The 27,670-nt window shown below is 40.6% G+C and overlaps 1 protein-coding gene across 8 annotated transcripts in view; it reads left to right on the top strand.

The window, feature by feature from the left end:
* The first annotated feature begins 206 nt into the window (after positions 1 to 206).
* Positions 207 to 27,670, top strand: part of sema6a (semaphorin 6A) — a 103,821-nt gene continuing 76,357 nt past the window's right edge. For 5 of the 8 annotated variants that reach the window (XM_033017476.1, XM_033017474.1, XM_033017475.1 and 2 more), the window contains exon 1: positions 408 to 878. The gene's annotated coding sequence lies outside the window, so the exon portion shown is untranslated. The other 3 variants (XM_033017470.1, XM_033017472.1, XM_033017471.1) reach the window with 3 other exon arrangements.

Below are 27,670 nucleotides of genomic sequence, written 5' to 3'. Positions count from 1 at the left end.
TGCTTTGCAAGTAAGGAGGTGTTTTAAGGATAGATTGCAATCCACATGTTGAAACTGTCAATGGTAGATTAACAGGATATATCTCAGTGTTGAAAACGGATCGGCTCTTAAACCAATCCCGGCGAACTGATCATTTCCAAAGTGTCAGTTGCTGTACGGCTGTGAGGATTTCTTTTTATTCAATTTCGCATGAAGTTGGAAATGATTTCCTAAAATGCCTCCATAAATGCTGAACAGATGATCTAGGACCGGATTTGGGCGCGACAGGGGATCAGCCTCCCCGCTGCTGAGTGCAAAACGTTGGTTCAGTCCGAAGAAATAAAATCCAGGCCGGGTTTTGATCGCTGCCTCTTGCAAAGCGGATAGCCAGTGACAGCTGGAGTTTGAAGGCAAGGATGAGGGTAAGTACTGGGGCATTCGCTCGTAAGACAGGCTGCTTGTCCTGCACATCTCCAAATAAGATGACTCGGAGCCTGAGTAGCCAACGCCGTCCCAGTCTGCTGTGACAGGACCTCAGACAAGGAGCTATAGGCTTACACCAGCGGCTGCAGGAGAGATCGGCTTCTACTTGAGCCAAGTCTCTCCCCCTCCCATTGATAGTGGCGCGGATCGGCGAGAGTTTTCCTGGGTGGATTTCTGGCGGATTTGTATGAACAGGATCTTTTTTTGAGCAGTAAAAGTTCCACATGCAGCCGGGAAGGTCGGGGGATCGCCGACTTACTCTCCCCCTTCTCCGGGAAGGACAGATGTGTCCCCCTCGCAGGGGCTGACAAGCGCTGTGTGAGTCAAGCTGGCCAGATAGCCTTAAATCATGGATTACTAGTGAGACACCAGTGCCACCGGTTCGAGTCCTTCGCCTGCCTTTACCAACCCAGAAGGTAGACTGACTCTCTGATTATTCCTCGGATCAAGGCTTTGCACCTTTGTTTTAGTGTGTGGCAAGCATGTGCTCTGTTATTTTGCGCCTCTTTTCTTGAGATTTGTTCAAATAGTTGCTCACCCTCGGCCGTGACCATATCTACCGGGAACTGTGTGAGTAGAACCGAGGCGTTTGGATTGTATCTCTCAGCTGCTGGCATTAAGCACCCGAGGACTGGTGCGAACTCTCTGGCGGTATTGCATTTAGCTTCAAGATTTCTTTTGTTGTTGTTGAGTGCCGTGGCTGGTTTTAATTTTTGACACAGATGCTAAATATATTTTCTTTTTCTAACGATCGAGTAGAAACCACGTAGTCTGTGTGTTATTTAGAAAATACGTCTCTTTTCTTATTTGTTAAAGTTTCCTTCCAAAATCCTTTCATCCCCCGTTCGCTTTTCTTCATAAAATGCTATCTTTTGGGCAGCGCTTTTAAATACTAAGCGGCTTTCTTTTTGTATGCACTAGACGGTAGTAGTTAGTAGCCCGGGTCAATTTACAAAACCCTTTGAACAGACCGTAATTGCTTAGAACCCAGGGTTTCGCGGAGCAAGCGTGGAGGTTGGCGTTGTGTTGAAAGTCCGGGAGTGCCGGAGCTGAGGACTGATCTTTCTCTCTGCCTTTGTTCTGTGTGTCCGTAAAACAGTTAAAGGCGAAATAGTTGAAAGTAACCTGCGGAAACCGTAAGCAATTGTCCAAGTCTATAACCCTCCACGTGCATTTTTTGTTTAGATTGAAAGCAGTACAGTTGTTGCTACATTACAATACACGGAACAAGAGAACTGTGAGCACCCACCAGCGAAATAGTTTAGTCGCAATGTGTAGCACTTGTCTGGTTACCTACCCTGCGAGGCTAGATTCCCCGTCAAACACTCCCAGTGCAGGGAGTTAGATACAGAATGGGAAAAAGAGGGTCCCGGGTGTCTTGGAGTGGGTGATTTGGAAGGGGGAGCATGAGGTCAGGCCAGGGGTGAGTGTCCAACAGCTGCTTATGCAGGCAAAATGCGATGTGGAATAACATCACAGGCGCCGAGCAAATGCAATGCAGCTTGTGGCGGCGGGAGTGGGGTGGGGATGTTTCTTAAAGGCTTCTGTCGTCTCTGCTGTGAAGTGGAAATGAACCACATTTTAAGAGATACACAATGTGCAATAGCTTGGTGAAATCTACATTTTAAATGTTCTGTGGCATGCGGGATATCTTGACTGGACTGGAGTCTCTGGAGACCCGCTCCCATCCTTCACAAAACTGGTGTCAGTATTCAACTGTGCGGAGCTGAGATCTATCTCCAATCGTTGTTTGCATAGGCGAGCGCGTCTTTTTCTTTTGCGTGGAGGGGGGTTAAATGGATACAGTGGGTAGGACTGTCGAGCCACATAAAAGCTTTCAATCAGTTTACGGGGAAAATCTGCACTTTCAAATTGGCTTTGTGTGCGTGTGGATCCTACGGGCTTGAGTTATCGCTCAGTCAGGATCTTCATCTATTAATCATGGAAGCTACTTACTTATTCAGTTTCCATAGTTTCAAAGCCTCTGATAGTGTTTTAGTGTCTTGGGAATGGTTGGAAATACAGTAGGGCCACATGCTCACCAGTCTTTCTGGCAGCAACGTGGAACTTAACAAAAAAAATGTTCAGGGTGTCAGGAAGTCTCCCTTCTCCCATTCCTGCCTCTCCCGTGAACTTTGTGTGGAGCGACTTCATTCTCATTTGCAAAAGGTTACGAGTTAGCTATGGACAGCAAGAATATTTTTAGTTATCAAACGGTACGTGTAGAGTGAAACGATAGCCCCTCCAATCACCACTGAGCATTTGCAAATAGCAATCATGATTTCATGATTATTCATCAGCAGATGCTATGTTTTCTCATCGGAACCTTATGCGGATACAGTTATTCCATATGGAGGTGTCTGGCACTTTGAAGTGTTAACCCAGTTTTTTGATCAGGTTGCTCTGTGGCTTTCCCAAAGGCCATTACTGAGTGTCAGACTACCTAATTTTGCTCAGCCGAGCAACGTAGGTGTGTATGAGTATGTTGATGTTTGTGTACATGACAGAGTGTTTATATATTTTTTTACACTTCTACGTTCCTGTCACAATGCTAATCTGGGAAATCGCGGTTCCTCCTCCAGATGAGGATTGTGTGAGAGCAGAGCTCCCAGTCCCCTCCCTTCCTCTCTCAGAACCACCGGGCTCGCCGCCCGTTCTCCTCACCCTTCTTTTTATGTTCTATGCTCCATCTGGTGGCCTAAGCGGGAATCGGCGCAAGCAGTCAAGTCAGCAGGGTTCAAATGTCAATCGAGACAAAGATTCAAAGGTGGGATCCTGCGGTAGAGGGCCCAGGCAATGTTTTGTTGGATATAACATTACCTTCAGAGAGGGAAATTAGTTAACCGACCTTTGCATTATGCTGAGGTGTTGGGTTGCCGATGGGTTGCTGAGGTGTAATAAAGTGCCCTAATCCCTTTGTTGTGCTGTGCTATAGAAAATCTGTAATGTTGTGATTCGATAGTAGTGGAAGCTTTACTGGATCAAAGGCTAGTCATACGAATAAGGGTTGCTTGCCCAGATATGATTGTCTAGTGTTTATGGGTTTGCACTAAAATGATCAGCATTGTCGCAGTAGCATCAAAGTAAGTTGAGCTTTGATGCAGTTGCTTTATTGAACCTTTCCCTTTTAAGTTTACAACTGTTTGCTAAACTTAATTATTGCTTAATGCATCATTGTTTTACTCTGCACTTGACTGTAAGGCAGATCCAGAAGATGTGCTGACTGATCCTTGCAGCATTATTTTGCTGCAGTGAATGAGATACCTAAAACTGTCAGCAGACTTTTGATTCCTTATGATTTACTAAAATACAGGATATAGAGTTTTGCATTTCAGCTGTGTTCAGTGGTTACTTAGATCTTTTTTATGATGTACTATGATAGTTTATAGTTTGCGGAAGCAGTTTCCACGGAATAGAAAACATAGAATTGTTATGGCACATGTGAAGGCAATGCAGCCATTGTGTCTTAGTCTAACAACCCAGTCTTCATCCACCCTCACTCCCCCCAAACCAGCATCTACAATGGAAAGTAAACTTTCAAAATTAGTTTCCAGAAACTTAGTTTTAGTTTGCATGTTACATAACATTGCAAGGGAACTGCTGAATGTGCCCACTGCACACTCACAGACAGCAGTGGGGGGATGTGCCATCTGTAAACATTTTATCACAAGTGCAAAGATGTTTTCAACCTAGAGATAGAAGGGATGTTTTATAGCAGTGCTTCTGAAAACATGGCTTTACATGCGTAAATGAATGGCTAATGTCACATATATTGTGTACACGTGTTTTATTGAGATTTTATTGATACTAGTAGTGGAAAAATGCAAACATATGGTCTTATATGATAGCTATCTTTCTTTTTTAAGATATAGAATGATTAAAATACTCCATTGTGTGCCTTGTCCTTGAACAAGTAAGTGTTTGTATTTTTTTAAGCAATGCCATAAGGATGATATTTAGTCAGTGATGGTGTTTGTGCTTCTCTGGTTGCTAAATGGTAACGTTTGGTTTCAGATAAGTCTAAACATATCCAAGCATCATTTTTACCAAACATCAACAGGCAGAATTCTCACCAGCAGAGCAAAGCCTTTTAATGCCCCATTGAAGGAGTATTTACATCACATAATATACACATCACATACAACACAGAAACAAATCCTTCGGCCCAACTCACTCATGCCGACCCATATACACATCTAAGCTAACACCATTTTCCTGCATTTGATTCTTATCCCTTTAAATCTTCTCTATCCATGTACCTGTACGGATATCTGTTAAATGTTGTTGTGGTATCTGCCTCAATCACTTCTTCTGGCAGCTCATTGCATATGAGTACCATTCTCTGTGTGCAAAGATTGCCCCTCGGGTTCAGTTTAAATCTTTCCCCTCTCCCCTTAAACCTATGCTCGCTATTTCTTGATTCCATAATCCTGGGAAAAAGACTGTGTGCATTCACTCTTATGCCCCGCATGATTTTATACAATTTTATACGATCACGTCTCAGAATCCTATGCCCCAAGGCATAAAGTCCTTACCTGCCCAACTGCTCCCTATAATTCATTTCCTCAAGTCCAGGAAACAACCTTATGAATCTTTTAAGTACTCTTTCCAGCCCAATGGCATCTTTCCAAAGTAGGGTGACAAAACTGAATCCAATACACTGCAATGTCTTGTACAACTCCAACATAAGTTCCCATCTTCTATATTCAATGCCCTGATTGGTGGAGGCAGTATGGCAAAAATCTTATTCACCATCCTGTCGATCTGTTACTCCACTGACAGGAAACAATGTGTTCATAGTTCTAAGGTACACAAAATTGCTGGAGGAACTCAGCGGGTGCAGCAGCATCTATGGAGCGAAGGAAATAGGCGACGTTTCGGGCCGAAACCCTTCTTCAGACTGAATCAGTCTGAAGAAGGGTTTCGGCCGGAAAGGTCGCCTATTTCCTTCGCTCCATAGATGCTGCTGCACCCGCTGAGTTCCTCCAGCAATTTTGTGTACCTTCGATATTCCAGCATCTGCAGTTCCCTTTTGTTCATAGTTCTAAATCTGTTCTACTACACTCCCCTGATCCCTACTATTCCCTGTGATAGATCTGTGCCATTTGCGATTCCTCAACCTATTTACCCAGATTATCAAGATTCTGCGGTAACTCTTCATAACCTTCTTCACTTAGAAGAATCAATAGATTGGCAAATGAAAGAATCCACCAATCTGTGTGTGCAATGTCAAGAGTCCAGAGAATCAATTTAATTGTCATATGTACCAACAATTGAATAATTAAATTCTTAGTAGTAGTATAACAGGCCTGTAAACACAATGCACGTGGATAATATATAATAAATGAAAATAAAGTAATTAATTAATGACCCCGATACTAGTGCAAAAAAGCCCAAAGTTCCTGGTAAAGCCAAAGTACATAGTTCATCATTGAGGTTACTGTTGTATAGTGTTCAAGAGCCTGGTGTTTGTTGGGAAGAACTGTTCTTGACCTAGTGGTCAGACTCTTATGCCTTCTTCCCAATGGTAAGAGTGCAGTCAAGGCAGGAAAAGCTTTGTACACCTTTAGGTGTTATGTGAAAAATGGTAGTGTGGAATGTTAGAGCTAAGATCCTCCCTGTAGAGCACAGTATTTGCCAATTATTGGCTGCACAAATATGTTCCAGCTGAAAGAGAAATAATCACTTTTCCTACAAATTATAAAATCTATCTGCTGGGCTTTCAAAGCAAAGTAATTGAGATTAATAAATATATCCATCAGCATCATTGTTGAAAGAGCATCTAAGCAAGGCTTGCATTAAAGCTTCAATATCCTAAAATGCTTTATCATCACTTTAGAAGTTTATGTATTTAATATATTCAATGTTTCTTCATACGGGAGAAGGAGATCTATATTTGAGCAGTGGCAATCTAATATTTCTTTAGTTGATTCCATCTAATATCTCCACTTAACCTGTAGATTGTGGGGTAAAATTCCACAAACTTCAGAGAAACCTGCACATTAAATAGACCAGCAGAACATGTAACTACATAGACAGCATTTGGTATTTTTATAGCAAAAAACCCCACAATTTTCCAGAGTACTCTGAAGAAAACAACTGCCAAACGTTATATTTAAATTATTTGCAGGTTCCTAATGAAACAGGAATGTCTCATTTGGTGCCATTCATAATAAAGGTGTCAGGCAATGTTAGTTACATTTGTAGCTGCTAATAAAAAGTAAACCTTGAGAATTGGAAGCAGTAAATGGAAAGCAGAGGAAAGGATCTGGAACAGGTTGTTTAAATTCTGCTAGCAGGCACACTGCCCTCAAATGGCTGAGGTTTCTCATTGCAGTTGGTAGGAGGGACCAGGCACTTAAAATTAAGCATGTTGTTATGATAATTATAAATACTATTATCATTGCATCCTTTGGTCTGAAAAAAACATAGTTATAATGGCTGTGTTGTACATGAGCTGCAGAATAGTTTGTGTTTACCTAAACAAATAACTGCATTTCAGAAATATAGTTTGTATAGATTTAGTTGCTTCACACTTATAGGTGGTTTACAGAATTAAGAATGGACATGCTACCTTAAAATAAATGACATCACTGCTTCCACTCACGAACAAGTGTTACTTCTTTCAATGTTAGCATTTGCCATATAGTTATGGTACCTGTTAGCATAATTTAATTTCTAACTTCCCAGGAAGGGGGCGGGGGAGGGTGGAGGGAGGCTGGGAGTAGAAGGAGCTCAACTTTATACCTAAAATGGCAGCATTCTTGGATAGATCCACACTGATTGGAAGAAGCTGCCAGTCATCAAGCAGGTAGTTTGACCATTCAACCACAGAAATAACAGCTGAAACAAACTAATTTACCGTTGGGCTTGTGTCTCTCAAAAATATAATAATTGCAGTTTTGGAGTTTGAAACTGGTATGAAATCATGAAAGATTTATTGTTGTCCTTTCAAGATACAGAGGTAACTGTGAATTGGTTCTGTCTTTTTATTTCAGATATTTCACCTCCCTGTCTCAGCACAATAATCAATCTGTGATATCCAGCAGGCTACAACCTACCTTTTGATTAGTTCAGAAACTCTAAAATGAGTTTCTTTGACCGGCTTGGCAACTCGTTTAAAATGGATGAGTTTACACCTCATACCTGGTCTTAGGTGTCAGCTCCTAAGACCACAAATGTATCCCTGAAATTAATCTATTATACAAGTTGCAGTACATACTGCTTGATTTCAGAAAATGCGTTAGAAGTAAACACTAGGTAGACAAAAATGCTGGAGGAACTCAGCGAGTGAGGCAGCATCTATGGAGCGTAGGAAATAGGCGACGTTTTGGGTCAAGACTCTTCTTCAGACTGATGTGAGGGTGGTGGGGGGGGGGCGGCAAAAAGAAGTAAACACTGATTAGATTGAAGGAAATGCGATCAGAAAGTTACTGCAACCTCTGTAGAGTGTCGGTAATAGTGTTTATATGAATGTCTGGGCTTGTAGGAGCAAAAACCACTCTGTTTCTCCATGTATCTATTAATTGCAGGGTAATACAAAAGTTAGTATGAAAGCAAGGCATAAAATTCATAGTTTTTAATTTAATTAATTAATAATTAATCATTTTATTGAGGATACCAACGACATCTTTACTTTGGGTGTTAGGTGAAAGTGTTAAGAAACTTTGATTAGTAATCAATCAGATTTTGAATGTTCTCGAAAAAATGTTAAACATGATTCATTATAGAAATGTATCGTAATCGCTTTGAGAGCAGTTCACTTAAAATCATACCACCCAGATAGTGCCAAATATTTAACAAAAAAACAAACTTCTGCAGGAAATCAGCAGGTCAGGTGGATCTGTTGAGATCAATGAACAGACCATGTTTTGGTTTGGAATCCTTCATCAGACTGAAGGGGTAGTGGGGAGATAGCTGGTCGAATGAGGTGTGTTCAACAAAGTGAATGCCTAGTCCACGTTTGATATTACCAATGTGGAAGAGGCCACATCGAGAACATCGAATGTCACCACAAAGAGCGTTATGTCTCCATCAATTGTTTGTTTGTGTACTTTAAGAGTGAGATTGAGCAATCTCTCTCAACTATTTAGTCCTTTAATAATGTTGAAGTTGATGCCGTGCTGTGATTATTTTCTAAGAAAGGTCTTTTTAACCAACCATTTTGTCCACTTTATTTATACTGTAAAGGGCTTCATAAGTTCTTTGAAATTGTCGAGGGGATGCTTTGAAATCAATTAAATTTTAAAGAAATCAATATTTCTAGCCTTCATTCCCTGTAATCACCTGGATCCTTAGAGCCTGTGTTGGGCCTGCCAGAGGTTGGCTCATTATAAATTGGCAACGTGTAGAATCTCTACAAATGTCACCAGTTTAAAAAGATAAGAAACAATGAAGTGATTGTTTGATGTTTGTTTTACCTTTGTGCTCAAGATGATGTCTATATTTTTCTGTCAAAGCCAACAAAATTTAGCTATCTTGTTGATGCAACCATCTTAATGTGGATTCTGGAAGAAGTTTCCTTTGTGCTCCATTTGTGCTGTAGCTGTGGGTCAAGTTATAAAGTCTTCTTTGCAAATGGTTTTGATTACTCTTCATTGAAGCAGAGAGAAATCCATCTCCTACTCTAACCAGACAAATGCTGGTCACATTACGCTCATGTACTGAAAGCAAAGTAGCTCAGCATAAACAGCTCTGTATTTAAAAATTGTCCTTCTTGTCTCAGGGATATTAACTCCTTGCAATATTTTGCAAGTCAACCTCTGATGCTTCACATCTTTTGTGTTTAAGTTTTATTGTTGTCAATATGGGCTGCTTGACTAAATTGACTGTGTAGCCAACCCAACCATGTCCACTTCACATTATGGTGTGCTTCAAACAAAGTCTAATAAATTGTTTAATATAACCAGAAATCAACTTCAAATAAACATAGAGACCAATTATTTCACCTTATCAACCAAGGGCTGGGGGTCAGCTGAATCACTTAGACCAAATATTGAATCTGGATCTACATGATCTGCACAGTTTAGTTACTGCACAGTCTGTTTATTAAAGTGTCTACATGTTTAATGACCATTATAAAATATGTTTTTAGTCTTACAATTTTTAGCCACATTGATCCTCTTTTTGTATTCATTCAAAATGCCTTTTAGGATTCCAGTTGGATACAATAGTTGTGCAAACAGATAATAGCAATATATAATCTGGGATTTCCATTGTTTAATTATTTATTTTCCGTTGCACAAAAGCAGATTTATGGTTTAAATCTGTATGTTTAGGAAGCCACATGTGTACTGGACAATTGGCTGCTTTCATTCTTTTTATGTGTTGTGTTTGAATTCCGTTTCTAGGAATTAATCTTGATCAAACATTGGCTACCAGCAATTCACACTAACAGTCAGTGCAGAGTTACTACCTAATGCTAGGCTCCCTTGATCCAAATCATAAACAAGGCCAACATCAAATTGTGTGTGCTGTCAGTCTTTTCAATGCTGCACATATATAAAAAATAGAAATTATTTGGCAGAAGCCTTGTCATTACTATCAGCATCAGTTCTGTGACAGCAAATAATCAGTGGCTATGGCAGATGAAGAATAGCACTCAAATGTAGACACAAGGAACTGCAGATGCTGGTTAACAAGAAAAGCCACAAGGTGCTGGAGTAACTCAGCTAGTGAAGCAGTATCTCTGGAGATCATGGATCAATTACATTTCAGGTCGGGTCACTTTTTCAGACAAATTGTGATGCTAGCAGGAATAAAGCTGGAAAAGAGATGGGGCAGGCAAAGCCTAGCAAGTAATAGGTGTTTACGGGTGCGGGGAGCTTTAGATCGGCAGATAGGTGGGAGTCCAGTCGGGGCACAGGGGAGAGAGGGGGAGAAGAAACCAGAGGGACAGGGGAAGATGGGGGTGGTGGTTTGTTGATACCTTAAATTGGGAAACTCAGTGTTCATAACTCTGGGGTGTAAGCTACACAAGTGGAATATGAGGTGCTGTTCCAGTTTGCACATGGCCTCACTCTGACAATGGAGGAGGCCAGGACAGAAAGATCAGTAGGGGAATGAGAAGAGGAGTTAAAGTAGTTAACAACCGGGAGATCCAGTAAGCCTTGGCTGAGCAAGTGCATGTGTTCTGGGAAGCGGTTTCTGAATCTACGTTTGGTCTCACCAATGTACAGGACTAGTAGTGAGGTTAGAGGACGTGCACGCGAACCTCTTGTCTCAGAGTTTGGCTGGTTGGGAATGCAGCAGGAGAGTTGTGGGCCTCTGCCTCCAAATGTCCTTTTCTCCTCTTCCATCGGGATCCTGGATGACTCACTGCTAGCAGTTTGGTGCCCTTTGTCTACCCCATTGTAGGCTCTGAGCAACTGCAGAGCAAAAGTGCAACTTCTACAATGCAAATCCAAAGAAGGGAGAAATGTAGAATGTGCAGGAAGGAACTGCAGATGCTGGTTTTGTAACAAACAGATACAAAATGCTGGAGTAACTCAGCATGTCAGGCAGCATATTTGGAGAAAAGTAATAGGTGACATTTCTGGTGGGAACCCTTCTTCAGATTGAAAGATAAAGGGTGGGGGGGGGGGGGGGTTAGGATGTCTAGTCTAGAACACAAAGTGCTGGAATAACTCAGCGGTTCAGGCAGTATCTCTGGTAGACATGGATAGATGACTTTGTGTCCCTTCTTCAGACCCTGTTCCACAGTTTTGACCACCGGTAACTCGCTTTTTTCAAGACAGGACAAGGCCCAACCTCAAGGTAGTGTTATCAAACAGCATTTAGTATTGAATCACATACGGAGAAATTGGGGCATCTCTCAAACAGCTTGGTCAGAGAGGAAGGGCATAAGGACTCTAATTAAAGGAAGGGGGGGTGCAAATCCTGTGCACTTGACCTTGCCCTGCAGAGATCAGTGCGGATCAAAGATTATAGAGGAGCTACTATAATCTTTGGTGCGGATGGAGATGAGAAGGGCGCGGTTGTAGGGTTTACGGAAGCTACTTCACCTCTCGGTGGCCGGAATAATTTACATGTGGTTTTACTTGTCACCAGTGATTCGAGTCGAAAGATTGTACGAATGGACAAGTTACACAAAGTGCTCAGATTCAATATCACAAACAGAAGCAGTTCCATGGTACAGCAGAGAGGTGTTTGGGCTGCAGGGGTTTGGGTGGTGTCTGCTCCGGGGCATTTGCAACTCTCACTCCGTGGTGGAAGCTTTGAACCTGCCAGCGCCTCTCTAGCTGCGCCGAGCAAAATTGGAAATGGTTTGGGATCAGACTTTGAGTTCCCTCCCGCTCCCAGGGACCGAAAGGGCGGACATAAATTACAGCGGCTAATAAGGGGGCAGAGTCCGATGGAGACACCCCTCAAACAAGATATCAGTCGGGGGCCTTTGTTTAAAGACAGGTGCGAACATTACTGAACGTGTCACTATTGAATGTAGAGACACTGAGGATGCATGAGTTGATGCACAGGTTTTATTTTGCATATTTTTTTTTAATTCGGAAGTTTCTTTCTGAAATAAAAATAAGCATATTTTTAACATTAATAAATACACCATACATGTAAAAAAACTTCTCCCAGACGCCCATGTGCTGAGCAGAATTTGAAAAGGGATTGCTTAAAGCTCATTTAGTGTGTCAATGATTGATTGTGTACAAACCCAAAACATCGTTCAGTGTGGTAGATTGGCTCCGAGGGCTGGGAGATTGCGTGACTATTGCAAGGGGGGAGGGAGCTCTCTCTGGGAACTAGGGGCAGTGAACACGCAGGGTGTAGAGCTGCCGCCTCCTTTGTTCGCTCCTTTAACGGGAAGCTATTCTTTTCCCTCATTCCTGAACGCGAATGACCACGAAAGTCCCAAATCTCCCCAGCATTAATGTAGTTGGGCCGCAGGCAGGCTCACTCATTCGTTCATTTAGGAGGGAACATTCAAACCAAAAAAAATGATCAGTGTGTTTTTGAACCTGTTATCTATCAGCTTATCAGCCATAAAAAAAAAACAGGCTTTAACATCCTGTTTACACCTCGTCCTTGCACAATAAGAAACAAAAGATGAATCATTATATTTAAGAAGGAACTACAGATGCTGGAAAATCGAAGGTAGATACAAAAGCTGGAGAAACTCAGCGGGTGATGCAGCATCTATGGAGCGAAGGAAATAGGCAACGTTTCAGGCGAGGGTTTTGGCCCGACACGTTGCCTATTTCCTTCGCTCCATAGATGCTGCCTCACCCGCTGAGTTTCTCCAGTATTTTTGTCTACCTATGAATCATTATATGCCGTGTACCCACGCTTTAATTCTTTGCTGAAGACCGGGGAAGGACGAGTGACTCCGCACGATTCATCTTCCCCGCATGCAGCCCTGTAGCAGCTCCCTGCTTGAAACACAGGCCACAGCCGCTACACGGGCGCCACCAGTCACACCCACATAACCCGGTGCCTGTCCTCTTGTTGTTTTGCAAGTACCATTCACTTGAGTGTGAATCGACTTTATTAGCCGATCTGCAATGCGGAGGAAGAATAAGAAAAAAATCGACAACTGAACTGTCCACCTTTGTTTTTTTGTAAACTATAACATGTTTATTGCAAATCTTACTTGCTTAATTTAGTCAGCCTTTATCCCAAGTTATTCGAAACGGAATGATAAACACTTTGCAATTATAAATCCTATAACGCTCATTGGAATACAATTTTAACTCGAGAGCCTGATTTGAAATCCACTAGTACCCTTGGGAAATGTGGCCACAAACGTGATAAATCAATCAAAAGTCTCAGCTATACCGCTGTTACCAATCGCAAATTAACATGTGTGCAGCAATCTTGGGAGGCCAATGTGTGATTAAATACACTGGTCTCCAACTTAACTTTTGTAGAAATAAATTAGAACCGATGAATCTCGCGTTACAGTGGCTTAAGCAGCCTGGCAAGTGTAAAATAAGATTCCGCGCGGTGCGAGAACCCGGCAGAATTTTATTTGTTTCATCCGGTAATTGTTGCCATACATCGGAGAGGAGGAAGACAAACAAAAAAATATATGTGCCAACGCTACCTGCTTTTGGGGGAAATGCAGAGGAGTATGACCTAAATTAGACTAACTTAATCTTCTGGTATTCATACTACATTTAGTGTAGGTTAAGGTACATTCAAGGTCTGTGTAGGAAGGAACTGCAGATACTGGTTTAAATCGAAGATAGACACAATGCTGGAGTGAAAGTGTGTGTAGCTTTGGATAAGTGCGGGTTTAAAGATAGAGAGATTCAGCAACGAGTCCGCACTGACCATCAAACACCCATTTGCACAAATCCTACACTAATCTAACCCAATTTTATTCCCTCCACACTGTCACCGTTTCTCCTCAGATTCTATCACTCACCTTCACGCGAAGAGCAATTTACTGCAATTTACTACCTACCGACCCGGGGAAAGCAAAGGAGAACATGCTAACTCCACGCAGACAGTACCCGAGGTCAGGATCGAACCTGGGTCTCTCGCGGGAGAGAGCTGCAGATTAACCCAGCTGCGCCACTATGCCGCCCAAGTAAAAGTATTGCTCGCAATATTTGTGATATGGAACTAGATTAGATCATTTAAGCAACTCTGGGAGAAACAAATGAATTGCATTCAGCAATATTCCTTATCTCTCCAGATACAATCTTTCAGTATCGATTTAAAAAGGGATTTTAATGTGCAGTATTTCTTGAAAGTGAATGGGATTCCAATAGGTAGCGAGCCTCCAGAGAGCGCGCGTAGTCTTTTGAATATGCGTGTGCTTTGCAATTTCATTGGAGCTCCAATTACTTGTCTGTAACAAGTAATATCCACTGAACGGCTACCAGTCGCCCCGATCGATAACAGCAGTTCTCGATGGCAGTGCCGCTGTCGATCATTTCTAGAGCCCCACTCCGCTCCACTGGTGTACCCGGAATAGTTACCTCTCCTGACCTACATGTTGTACGTTTAAGAATATCACCTGATGTGGAAGACCAGGACAGTTCAAGATACAACACAGCACGCCGATAGTTGGAATATGAGGACCATCTGCTGGAACTCCTCCTCCCCCATCTGTGAGAAGAGAGGCGACTAGTATTGATGACCTAGATACTTATTCACGTGTAAGCTCTACCTGACAATAGCACTACACCGAATACAGCTAAACAACAGCAGAGGCTTATTCAAACAGTGACTCTGCTCAATAATTTTATCAATGAAATGCTAGACCTGTTCTTCTTTCTCCCTGATCCCATGATTGATGGATCAGAGTTGAAAATGTAGTTGTTGGAAATATCAGTTATACCTGGATTCAAGAAAGATTGTGTCTCCTTTTACTCCTTCACTTTCAAGCATGTCATTGAGTAAGCCCAGGATATCTCAAACGTACTTTGCAACCAAAGAGTTGTTATTGAAATGTGTGAATGATGCAGCCAACAGGAATGCGGGAAGACCCATTTTATGAGCACATTGTGGATCAGCCTAATCTTGGAATGATGCAATGGGAGCTTTTAGGGCCACCTGAACAGTCAGGTACATGAATAGGAAAGGTTTAGAAGGATATGGGCCAAATGCAAGTGAATGGGACTAGCTTAAATTAGGCATCTTGGTTAGCATGGACGGGTTTGGCTGAATGGCCAATTTCTGTGCTATATGACGCTACGATACTTCCCTCTATAAGATCAGCCCAGCAGCAGGCCCACATCACTATCTCTGTCGTACTGTCAGACATTTATGGGTGTCAGAGGTTATGGGGAGAAGGCAGGAGAATGGGGTTAGGAGGGAGATTTGATCAGCCATAACTGAATGGCAGACATGATGGGCTGAATGGCCTCATCCTACTATCACTTATGGTCTTATGATTGAGAGGGGCTTTCGCAAGAGCACAGGGGTGTAAACACATCATTATGTTACCTGTATGATCCAGAAGAAGGTTAAAGATGTTTGAATGCCCCATTATTGAATGAAATGAAAAATCAGTTACAGTTTCCATTACTGTTCACAATGTAGTGATTTCTGTTGAAAGTGTACTCGGTGCAGTTTGACTTTCATGTTCTTCCTAATCAAATTAATATTAAATGACCTTCGGCAATCTATATACAAACACAAAATGAGGTAATATTCCAAGCTAAATGCATAATTTGTCCGCGAAATGCATGCATTGTTATTTTGGCTTTAAAGTCTCCCCCAATTCAAAATTGTCCAAACTTTTGTGTTATTTTGATCATTTGAAGAAGGGTCTCAACCTGATAACTCACCTGCTGCCTGGTCCACTGAATTTAGATATTAAAGTCTATTTAGGGATATATCATGGAAACCAGCCCTTTGGAACAACGAGCCCACACTGACCAGCGATCACCCTGTACACTAACACTATCCTACACACACTAGGGATAATTTACAATTTTTACTGAAGCCAATTAAACTACAAACCTGAATGTTCTTGGTGAGTTGGAGGAAACTGGAGCACCTGGGGATAACCCCCGCAGTCACAGGGAGAATGTACAAACTCCATACAGACAGCACCCGTAGTCAGGTTCGAACCTGGGTCTCAGGCGCTGTAAGGTAGCAACTCTACTGCTGTGCCACTGTGTCATCCCTAATTCCTCTAGCACTTTGTGTTTTATTGATGTCAAATTAATTTTAAATTTGGGTACAGATTTTATAAAATCACATAAAATTTGACTGGGAAAGTGCCGGCGGGTTCTTCCAGTCTTAATATAATGGTTTACTATTTCTGTGTTTACCTACTATCCAGAACACCACAGATTTGTGTTTCAAGGAAACACACGGAAAGCATCAACAGACCTTTTCTACCACAGCATTTGTGAATGCAAATAGTGTTGGTAGCAAGCTCCATTCATTAAACAGCATTGTGGTTATAAAATGGATCAGTTACAATGCTTGTCCTGATGCCAGAGTGTGAAATAAAAAGTTGGTCCGTATTTTATTACACTTTCAGTAACAGTACATTGGCACACATTCGCCCTCTCACTCCACCATGAGATCACGATGAACTTTGATTGGGTACAGTCCATGGAAGTTGCACAACATCATCATTCTGAATAAGTTCCCATCACAGAGGGTTGCGTGATATGAAGCCAGGGAATTGAAGGACAAGGGGGCTTATGTTCTTTGTGCCTTCAGTACTGGAAGTACACGGAAATTTTACAACCGTAATTCAGGCTTCCACACTGGCCAGAGCTGTTAAGTGCTGTTGCAGTTGGGGAACAGTGTTGTTGGAAGTTTGCCTGTTATTCTGGTAATGGCTCGCGGGGCTTATTTCTAACCAAGGGACATATTTCTAACCAGAGAACTATGTAAAGGGCTGCTGTCATGTTGTCTACGAGACTGCAATCAACAGCTGGTAAGGTATTGTGAAAGATGTTCACTATGTAGATACATGAGCCGAATAATGAGACAGGAGTCTCGAAAGAAGCTCCTTTTGTCCAGCTATAAGAATTTGAAAGACCAAATGATTGACATGTGTGGCGATTGAGAACCATTGGTTGATTATTAGCTGGATTGTGCTGCTGCTTTTCTTTAAGCTTGCTTGTGTCAGAGTATATTCTCATTAACAATGCTTGTGCCCTCCATAATGTTTAGGACAAAGATCCATCATTTATTTATTTGCCTCTGTACTCCACAATTTGAGATTTGGAGTAGAAAAAAATCACGTGGTTAAAGTGCATATTGTCAGATTTTATTAAAGGTCATTTTTACACATTTTGGTTTCACCATGTAGAAATTACAGCAGTGTTTATACATAGTCCCCCCATTTCAGGACACCATAATGTTTGGGACACAGCAAAGTCATGTAAATGAAAGTAGTCATGTTTGTTGCATATTTTGTATTTTGTTGCATTTCCTTTGCATGCAATGACTGCTTGAACTCTGCGATTCACAGGCATCATCAGTTGCTGGGTGTCTTCTCTGGTGATGCTCTGCCAGGCCTATATTGCAGCCATCTTTAGCTTATGCTTGTTTTGGGGGCTAGTACCCTTCCGTTTTGTCTTAAGCATATAAAAGGCATGCTCAATTGGGTTCAGATCGGGTGATTGACTTGGCCACTCAAGAATTGACCATTTTTTAGCTTTGAAAAATTTGTTGCTTTAGCAGTATGTTTGGGATCATTGTCTTGCTGTAGAATGAACCGCCGGCCAATGAGGCATTTGTTTGAACTTGAGCAGATAGGATGTGTCTATACACTTCAGAATTCATTATGCTACTACCATCTGCAGTTGTATCATCAATGAAGAGTAGTGAGCCAGCATCTTCAGCAACCATACATGCTCAGGCCATAACACCCCCACCACCGAGTTTCACAGATGAGGTGGTATGCTTTAGATCTTGGGCAGTTCCTTCTCTCCTCCATACTTTGCTCTTGCCATCACTCTGATTTCAGTTAATCTTCGTCCACAAGACCTTTTTCCAGAACTATGGTTGCTCTTTTAAGTACTTCTTGGCAAATTGTAACCCGGCCATCCTATTTTTGCAGCTAACTAGTGGTTTGCAACTTGCTGTGTAGCCTCTGTATTTTTGTTCATGATATCTTCTGCGGTCATTGACAAATCCACACCTAACTCCTGAAGAGTGTTTCTGATCTGTCGGACAGGTGTTTTGGGGATTTTTCTTTCTTCTAGAGAATTCTTCTGTCATCAGCTGTGGAGGTCTTCCTTAGCCTGCCAATCCCTTTGCGATTAGTAAGCTCACCAGTGCTCTCTTTCTTATTAATGGTGTTCCAATCAGTTGATTTTGGTAAGCCTAAGGTTTGGCTGATGTCTCTAACAGTTTTATTCTTGTTTCTCAGTCTCATAATGGCTTCTTTGAACTTAATTGGCACAACTTTGGACCTCATGTTGATAAACAGCAGTAAAAGTTTCCAAAGGTGATGGAAAGACTGGATGAAAGACTAGGTGCTGAGAACTCTCTTATACCTGTATTAAGGAGGCAACTACAAATGCCTGTGAAGCCATGTGTCCAAAACATTATGGTGCCCTGAAATCGGGGGACTGTGTATAAACACAGCTGTAATTTCTACATGGTGAAACCAAAATGTATAAAATCTGACAATGTGCACTTTAACCACATGTGATTTTGTTTCTATTACAAATCTCAAATTGTGGAGTACAGAGGCAAATAAATAAATGATGGGTCTTTGTCCCAAACATTATGGAGGGCACTGTATAATGCAGAATTATGTGTGGTCATGCCAGTCTGGTGTAGAGCAGGTCACACAGAAGCTGCTGATTCATGCTGAGCACCCTCGCCTTATTTGATGGCACCATCTGGCTTGTCAGCTTCCGCATGGATGTTCTGCTCCGATATTCACACTTAATGCCGCCGTTTATCTGGATAAACATCACAATGTAATGATATGCCTACTCATAAAGCGGTTTACCAAAGCAGCAATGAAGTACAGCATATTAAATGGATTTAAACTGTCAGTCAAACATTTTCAATGAGAGAAAAATACTGCTGGAGATGATCAACTTGATTTCTTGTTGAAAAGCAGATTGAAGTCTTGATTTGACCAAAATGTCATCGACGGTCCAAAAGACTTACTGGTATCAAAACTTCGATTGCAATTGATACTAAGTTGATCATTTTAGTTTTTGGATTTAATTTTTCTTAATTTACGTTCTTTCAGGGAAGAGTATCTCCACATCCAGGCGAAATGCCATATTCTATTATAACTGCAGCAGAGAAACTGTAACCACAGGCATTTGTTCAATCTAATCCAGATCCATCATTGGGGAAAGAGCATTTTGCCATAAAAACTATAATTTTGCTTTATACTTCTGTAAAAGGCATGTCCCAAACTCAAAGTGCACCAAATCCATGTTTTTTGGTTAAATGCATTTAGAATTAAAATCCATGGAGAGTTAATAGGTTAGATTCAAAATTGGTTTGGCCATAGAAGACAGTGAATAGAGATGGAGGGGTATTATTCTAACTGGAAGTTTGTGACCTGAGGTGTTCTGCAAGGATCAGTGCTGGTAACTATTATTTGTAATATTGATACAGTAATTGGATGAAAATCTAGGTAGACTGATTAGTAATTTTGCAGATGACACACAAATTGGTAGCGGTGTGGATAGTGAGGATGATTGTCAAAGGCTTCAGCAAAATATAGACCCGCTGGAAATATGGGCAAAGAAATTGCAGATAGAGCTTACTCCAGACAAGTCTGAGGTGTTGCACTTTGCAAGGATGAATATAAGAGTAAGATATACTGTAAATGGCAGGACCTCAAGGAGCATTAATATACAGAGAGATCTTAGGGTGCAAGTCCATAGCTTCCTGAAAATAGTAGTTCAGGTAAATAGAGTGGTATAGAAGACATATAACATATTAACCTTCATCGATCAAGGTGTTGAGTATTAAAATTGGGATGTCAGCTGCAGTTGTATAAAACTTTAAATAGGTAACATTTGGACATTTGTGGATAATTCTAGCACAATATTTACAGAAAGGGTGTGGCAGCTTTGGAGAGAGTACGGAAGTGCTTCACCAAAATGATGCCTTAGTTGAAGAATATTAGCAATGAGGAGAGGTTTGGCATGGGTTCACTTGATAGAATTGAATTATGACAGGCATCGACAAGGTAAATAGTCAAAGTCTTTTTCCCAGGGTGGAAATGTCAAATACTGGAGGGTATAGCTTTAGAAAGACAAGGCAAGCTTAACAGAGATTTAGGAGGCAAACATTTTTTTCAGAGAGTGATAGATGCGTGTTAAGTACTGCTAGAAGAGATGGTGGAAATAAATACAATGGCAGCATTTATGAACCATTTATACAGGCACATGAAACAGAAGAAAGGTGAAGAATATGGACCACATGCAAGCAGATGTGCAGTTTAAATTAGCATCATGGGTCGAATGACCTGTTTTTGTGCTGTCCTGATCCATGTTAACTTTATTTGCTTTTCAAGATAGAAAGAAAACCTTTCACCATCAGAAGCAAAATATATAGATTAAGGAAAGCAAATCCAATAGAACAATATTAAACTATAAGAAACAAACACAATTAGCAGAATCTGGCAGGACAAACAGAATTTCCAGAGAAACAAGCCATTTGGTTAATGTTTCTAATATAAGAGCTTTCCCCTCGAGAATTTGGACTTAAGTTATCCAATCCACTCATGTATCCTGACTCTTAACATTATCACATTTTCAAATTATATTTTTCCTCTCAGTATTTTCAATATTTAATTTGAGAAATTCAGCATATGCATTATTTAATTTCCTGCATAAAACTCTGGTAGATTATAAATGATTCTACATCTCATAAATCAATCTGTTCTTGAGAAGTAGATAATAAACATGCAGGTCCACAAGAAGGAGATAATAACATTCAGGTCCAAAAGTGCTGCATCTTATTTATCTTCTTCTAATATGTCTAAATCAACTTCTGATTATCTATTTCTAATATATCTAAATATATTCTATTTATATAGTAGAATTAATGATCTCAGAGCATCTTATTCTACTTTCCTGCCAATTAAGTACTTTTAGAATGTAGTCACTGTCATTGTGTAGGAAATGCCAACAATTGTCTATATTTGGCTGTTTATGGAAAGTGTTAGAAAGGAACAGAATCAACTTATGTTTCTGAGCTGATAGACAAATTCAAGATTTCAACAATCCACAAATATTTGCTGTTTATTTAATTTAGTTTAGGTCAGTGATACAGTGCGGATACATGCCCATCGGACCACCTAGTCCACGCCAATCAGCGAACCCCGCACATTAACACTAACCTTCGCACAATAGGGACAATTTACAATTATACCAAGTCAATTAACCTACAAGCCTGTAAGTCTTTAGAGTGTGGGAGGAAACCGAATAAAACCTACTTTGATCACGGGGAGATTGTTCATACTCCATACAGACAAGCACCCGCAGTCAGGATTGTGCCCGCAACCCGACCCCTGCGCTAACATGCCACCTTATCTTTTAGATCTTCTGACACGCATAGCAATAACTTAAATGATGTATTCCAATCATTATTATCTGATTGTATTGCATGACTAGTGCATAAAATTGTTATGTAATGTTTAATTTGGTGGAAGATGATACCAAATAATTTGCCGAGATGGTCAAAAATAATGATTAAACTTGTCACCTTGGGTTAGATTTGTAAGGATTGCCTTTCACATACACAAAAAACACAGTTTTCAGTAATTGTGTGTTCCTTCCATAATTGTTGCAATGGATTTGAATTAAATGCATAACGCTCAAAACTGATCTTCAAACAATTATTTCACACTCAAAGCTCCTTGATTGTCCTCCATGTGAAAAATGATATAATAGAATTAATTATGAAAAAGCAATTTTGCTCTGGGGTATATTTGGCAGAACAATTATATAATGACAGGGAGCAGGAGGTGGTTTAGTCCACTTTAACTTTGTGCATGGATCAGGTGTATGTTTATGTGAAATTATTGAGTTATATTTTCTGAGTGCAGTGCAGTTTCATGAAGTTCATTGTGATAATACTGAGTGCATGAGGACAGAAGATCAGATCGGAAGGAATTTGTGTGTTGCATGGGTGGCATTATTCCACTCCTCAGTGTAGTAGAAACCAGGTCATTTGCAATTATGTTAATCAATTGCAGACGGTCCAGAAATGCCATGTTTCTGTAATGAGGACATAATGTCAGCACTGTTTCCGATAGACTGCTGTGGTTTTTATTGTGCATGCACAGCGAAGTGTGTTGGCATATCCTTGATTCAGTCTGGAAAACAATGTTTCAGGAATGCAGCACATATTGTGGGTACGAAGGACATGATGGATTTTGGACAGTATTGTAGTAAAACTAGTGTTGTGTGGAGGTTATATATGTTTGGGGTTTTTCCCACAGTTAATACAAATTGAGTATTGTAGTCCTGCACATTGCAAACAGTATAGGAGTACAAACATGTGGGTCTCTTTCCGTTGGGCCATTGAATGGTGTAAACCAGCAAAGGTTCCAGGAACCAGGGTCTTTGAGGATCTAGTGCTCCATCTTTGCCAATTTCTTTGGAAGACTCACACAGCGTGCTTGCTCTCAGGCTCTTTGTATTAACAGTAGAAGCCAATGACCTTGGGAGGCTGACGAAACACTCAAAGTAAAAAAAAAACAGAACTGAAATGTATTCAAGTCGGCATGTAACAAAAAATGGAGTGCTGCAAAAAAGAACGGTTTTGCAACATGTCATTCTTCTGGTGGCTTTGGCCATTACACAAGGACCCAAAGATTCAAAAGCAGCATAATCCTGTTAAAAGACTAAAGTGGAATTGAACTAATTTGCAAATATATTTCAAGTTCCCTTATTTGATATTACTGTACCTTGTTTTTGCCTTAATTTATAATGCAGCTCTTAATGTTAAAAATAAAATTAAAATGCAAATAAAAGAGCATATTGTACTTTCCTTTTTTAAAGAGATTTTCTGCAATGAAGGGGTATAGTTTTTTCTGTACGCACAAAGGAGTGAAGGACTTTGCATTATAAAGTAGTGATGTTGCCATGTTCCATTAATTCTACAAATAAAAATATTGCTAAATGCATTTTGTTGAAAACAATGCCCCTTTTAAAATTGTATTCTCCCTCAGTCATGCAAGTAATACACAGCAATGTACAAATGAAGCTAAGTGTTCTATTTTAGCTTTGCTAGTGTTAATTGTTAAACTGAAATCGCACTTACCTGACCCTTTCCAAAATGCATTTTATGTTTAGTAATATGGAAAATGTTGGAAGTGCTCAGCTGGATTGGCAGCATCTGGGAAAAGTGGAACAGAATTAAGGTTTCAGCTTGTTAACTTGAAATGTCATCTCGGTTTCTTTCCCCAAAGATGCTGAATTTGCAATATGTTTTTAGTTTAGTTTAGTTTAGTTTAGATATATAGCACAGAAAAAACCCTTCGACCCACCGAGTCCGCACCGACCAGCGATCCCCCATACACTAGCATTATCCTACACAATAGGGACAATTTGCAATCCTTACCGAACCCAACTAACCTACAAACCTGTATGTCTTTGGAGTGTGGGAGGAAACCGGGTCACCCGGGAAAAACCCATGTGGTCACGGGGAGAACGTACAAACTCCATACAGACAGCACTCGTAGTCAGGATCAAACCAGGGTCTCTGGCGCTGTAAGGAAGCAACTCTACCGCTGCGCCACCGTGCCGCCACTTTTCTTTTCTTTCGGATTTTTTTAATACTCCTTTTCAAATACCAATTCAGCCCCTTTTGAATTAATGATGTAATCTCCGCCTTAATAGCCATTCTTGATGACATGAGAATTTGGAGCAAGAGTAAGCCATTTTACATTTCAAGCCTGTGCCATCATTCAAGAAGATCAAGTCACCTTTGCACCATATTCTAAAGAGTCATCCTTTTCCCCATGATTATATTAATACCCAAAAGTTTGCTGATCTTTGTTTCAAATGCAGTCAGTTGTTGATCATACAATATCCGGGTTAGAGAATTCCAAAAATTCCACATATTTGGGCAGTAATTTCTCCTCTTCTAAGTCCTATAGGGCCTATTCCTTATTCCAAGACTATCCCCAGTTCATGGCTTCTCGGCTAGATGAAACATGCTCCCTGCATCCATCTAGCCAAACCTTTGTGAGTGCTAATGAGATCATGCCTCCTTCTCCCAAACTCTGGAGAATCCAGGCCTAATCTACTCAATCTCTCCTCATACAGCAAATCATACAACCCTGGAACCAGTCTCTCCATATTCTCTCCATTGCAAGTACATGGTGTTTCAGAAAAGTAGACTGGGCTTATAATTCACTGGAATTTAGGATGAGAGGGGATCTTATAGAAACATACAATATTCTTAAAGGATTGGACAGGCTAGATGCAGGGAAAATGTTCCCGATGTTGGGGAGTACAGAACCAGGGGTCACAGTTTAAGAATAAGGGGTAGGCCATTTAGGACTGAGATGAGGAAAAACTTTTTTACGCAAGTGTTGTAAATCTGTGGAATTCTCTACCGCAGAAAGTAATTTCACTGGATGTTTTCAAGAGAGAATTAGATAGAGCTTTTAGGGCTAACGGAATCAATGGATATAGGGAGAAAGCAGGATTGGGGTAATGATAAGCCATTATCATATTGAACGGCGGTGCAGGCTCGAAGGGCTGAATGGCCTACTCCTGCACCTATTACCTATGTTTTCTAAAATTCCCTATACAGAGCAGGAGACAGATGCACACATACTGACTCTTCTCAGGGACAAATCTGTGGACATTAACAGTGGTGCACTTTCACACACAGTGACCATTGGCTTACAAACATTGGCTCTCTGGGATATTGGACCCATAGGCACTGATTCTCATGACTCCACATTGGCATTGTTTAGAATCAATTTGCCACAATTTGCCCAGTTTTTTAACCCTTTATAATTGTTAAATTCCTTTGTAAATCTAATAGAACCTAATAAAGTTAATTAAGCTATAGAAACCAACAGCATAATGTACCCCACATAGCAGTTTGGTGATCAACATAAAACGTATCCACTGTGAGAGACATTATGATATCCACAATATGTCTAAAATCGTCATATAATAAGGCACTTTATATTGAGGTTGCACGGTGGTTGCAAGTAGACTGCTCTATTCATGTACTCCAATTCTCTTGAAATAAATTGAACATATCATTGGCCTTCCTTACTACAGTACTTGCTGCACCTGATCGCTATCTTTCTAGAACATGTTGTTCTCTTTGAGTGCCAATATTTCTTACTCAGTTGCCACAAACAAAAATCTGCTCCTGCCTTGTGCATCAAAGTGGATTTCTTCATATTTTTCCACATTATACTGCCACTTTATTGACTACTGAATTTGTTGGTTTATATCCTCTTGATGTCTCGTTACATTCTCCACATTAATCACAATCCCTCCTAGTTTCGATAAAGCCTTCTGTAGTCTAATTCACGCTTCTCTATTAATTTTTCATGGGACACTATGCCACCGTGCTACAAATGTTTCCAATCGGTTTTTAAATATTTTTCTCCCAGCAAACTTCACACGTTTTGTTCGTAACTAAAATGTTTCATTCCTGGTATCATTCTAATGAATTGTTGCTATCTTGGATTGAGTGGCCATTGTGTAACATATACAAGTTTGGTGGTAGGCTAGGTGACACTGTGAACTTTGAGGAAATTACAGACTGAATGTAAGATAATGTAGATAGGTTAACTGAATGGTCAAAGACATGGCAGATGGAATATTACATTGCAAATGTGAGGACATCCTCTTTTGTAGATAAAATGTAGAAAGACCGAATACTTCATAAATTGATGTAATATTGGTGTAAGTGGTGTAAAATGGAAGGAATTGTTGAGGGGGACCTGGATGGTCATGTACCTGAATAACTGAGCGTTAACGTGCAAGTACATCAAGTAATTAGAAAAACAAATCGTATGTTGGCCTTTATTAAAAGTAGGCATAAGTACAAATCTAAATAAAACACAAAGTGCTGGAGAGACAAGGAACTGCAAATGATGGTTTACAAAAAAAGACTCAAAGTGTTGGAGTACTCAGCAGACTCAACCTCTCTGGGGAACAGATAAATGACCTTGTGGGTTGGGACTGACGTGAAATGTCACCTATCCATGTTCATCAGAGATGCTGCCTGATTCATTGAGTTACAATGCGCTGGAGTAACTCAGCATGTCAAGCAGCATCTGTAGATGGAATGGAGAGGCAACGTTTCAGGTCTGGACCTTACATCATCTGTCTGAAGAAGGTTCCCAATCTAAAACATCACCTATCCATGCCCTCCACAATGCTGCCTGACCCATTAAGTTACTCCAGCACTTTGTGCTTTGCACAAGATTCCTTGAATCTACAAATCTCAATAAGTAATACGTCTGACTACAATTTTATGTTTAGCCTTTGTGTAACCACATCTGGAATATTATGTTTAAGAAGGAACTGCAGATGCTGGAAAATCGAAGGTAGATAAAAATGCTGGAGAAACTCAGCGGGTGAGGCAGCATCTATGGAGCGAAGGAAATAGGCAACGTTTCGGGTCTGAAGAAGGGTTTCAACCCAAAACGTTGCCTATTTCCTCCGCTCCATAGATGCTGCGTCACCCGCTGAGTTTCTCCAGCATTTTAGTCTACTCTGGAATATTATGCATTGGTCTTCCAATCAAGGCGAAGATGTACTTGTGGTAGAATGAATGCAACAAAGGTTTCCCAGATTGATGTGAAATTTGGTCTACAAATTGGCCTGGACTCTCTTGAGCTTCGAAGAACGAGAGGTGATCTCATTGAAACACAGAATTTTATTGGAATTTGACAGGGTAGATACAGCGATGATGTTTCCACTCTCTCTGGTGACTGGAAAGAGGCTTTGGAATTTCAAAACAACGGGTTGCCCAACGAGGACTGAGATGAACAGAACATTTGTCCACCCATAAAGTGGTGAATCTTTTGTTTTCTTTCTCAAAGAGGGCTTTGGCGGGTCAGTTGCTGGTGATTGATTGAAAAATGCAGCATGGAAACATGTCCTTTGGCCTAGCGAGTCCACACAGATCAACGATCACCCGTTCACACTATATCTATGTTTACCGACTAGGGACCAATGAATCTGCAAACCCACACGTTTTGGGGATGTGGAAGGAAACCAGAGCACGTTATCACAGGGAAAATGTGTAACCTCCAAAAAGACAGCACCCAAGGACAGGATTGAATATGGGTCTCTGCACCACATGTATATTCAAGTCATCAGGATTTTACCTCTTTCTGTTCATTCTTACATTCTTCTTACATTCTTTCTTCAAAGCTTATATATTTGTTGAATCTGAACTTTCAGAACATTGAGTTTCTGAGTTTTGTAAATTCAACACACTTTCCTCTATTATATATGCAGTGATCTTCGATAAAAGTTCAGAATCCATATTTGTGACATATTTTACCTTCTTTCTCTTCTTTATCATTAGATTATTTTTGATCCCTGATTCCTGGCCTTGAATCCATAATATTGCTAGTTGTTCAGCAATGATTATCTATCTATATCTATGAATTCCTGCACCCTTTCTCTGGATCATATTTCTCATTTTGGTATTGTCAGAAACTTCATTATCTTTCTTCTTTGCACATGCTGACAAGTGTGACAGATTTGCTGAAAGGATTTTTACCCTCCAGATACAACATTAGAGCCTGTCAGATTTCCACTTTAATTCCACCTCTATACATTTTCCAGCACAGTGAACT

This window comes from Amblyraja radiata, chromosome 3 (assembly GCF_010909765.2).
Source record: "Amblyraja radiata isolate CabotCenter1 chromosome 3, sAmbRad1.1.pri, whole genome shotgun sequence".
In the NCBI taxonomy this organism is placed as follows: domain Eukaryota; kingdom Metazoa; phylum Chordata; class Chondrichthyes; order Rajiformes; family Rajidae; genus Amblyraja; species Amblyraja radiata.
This window is presented reverse-complemented; position numbering and strand designations above follow the sequence as displayed.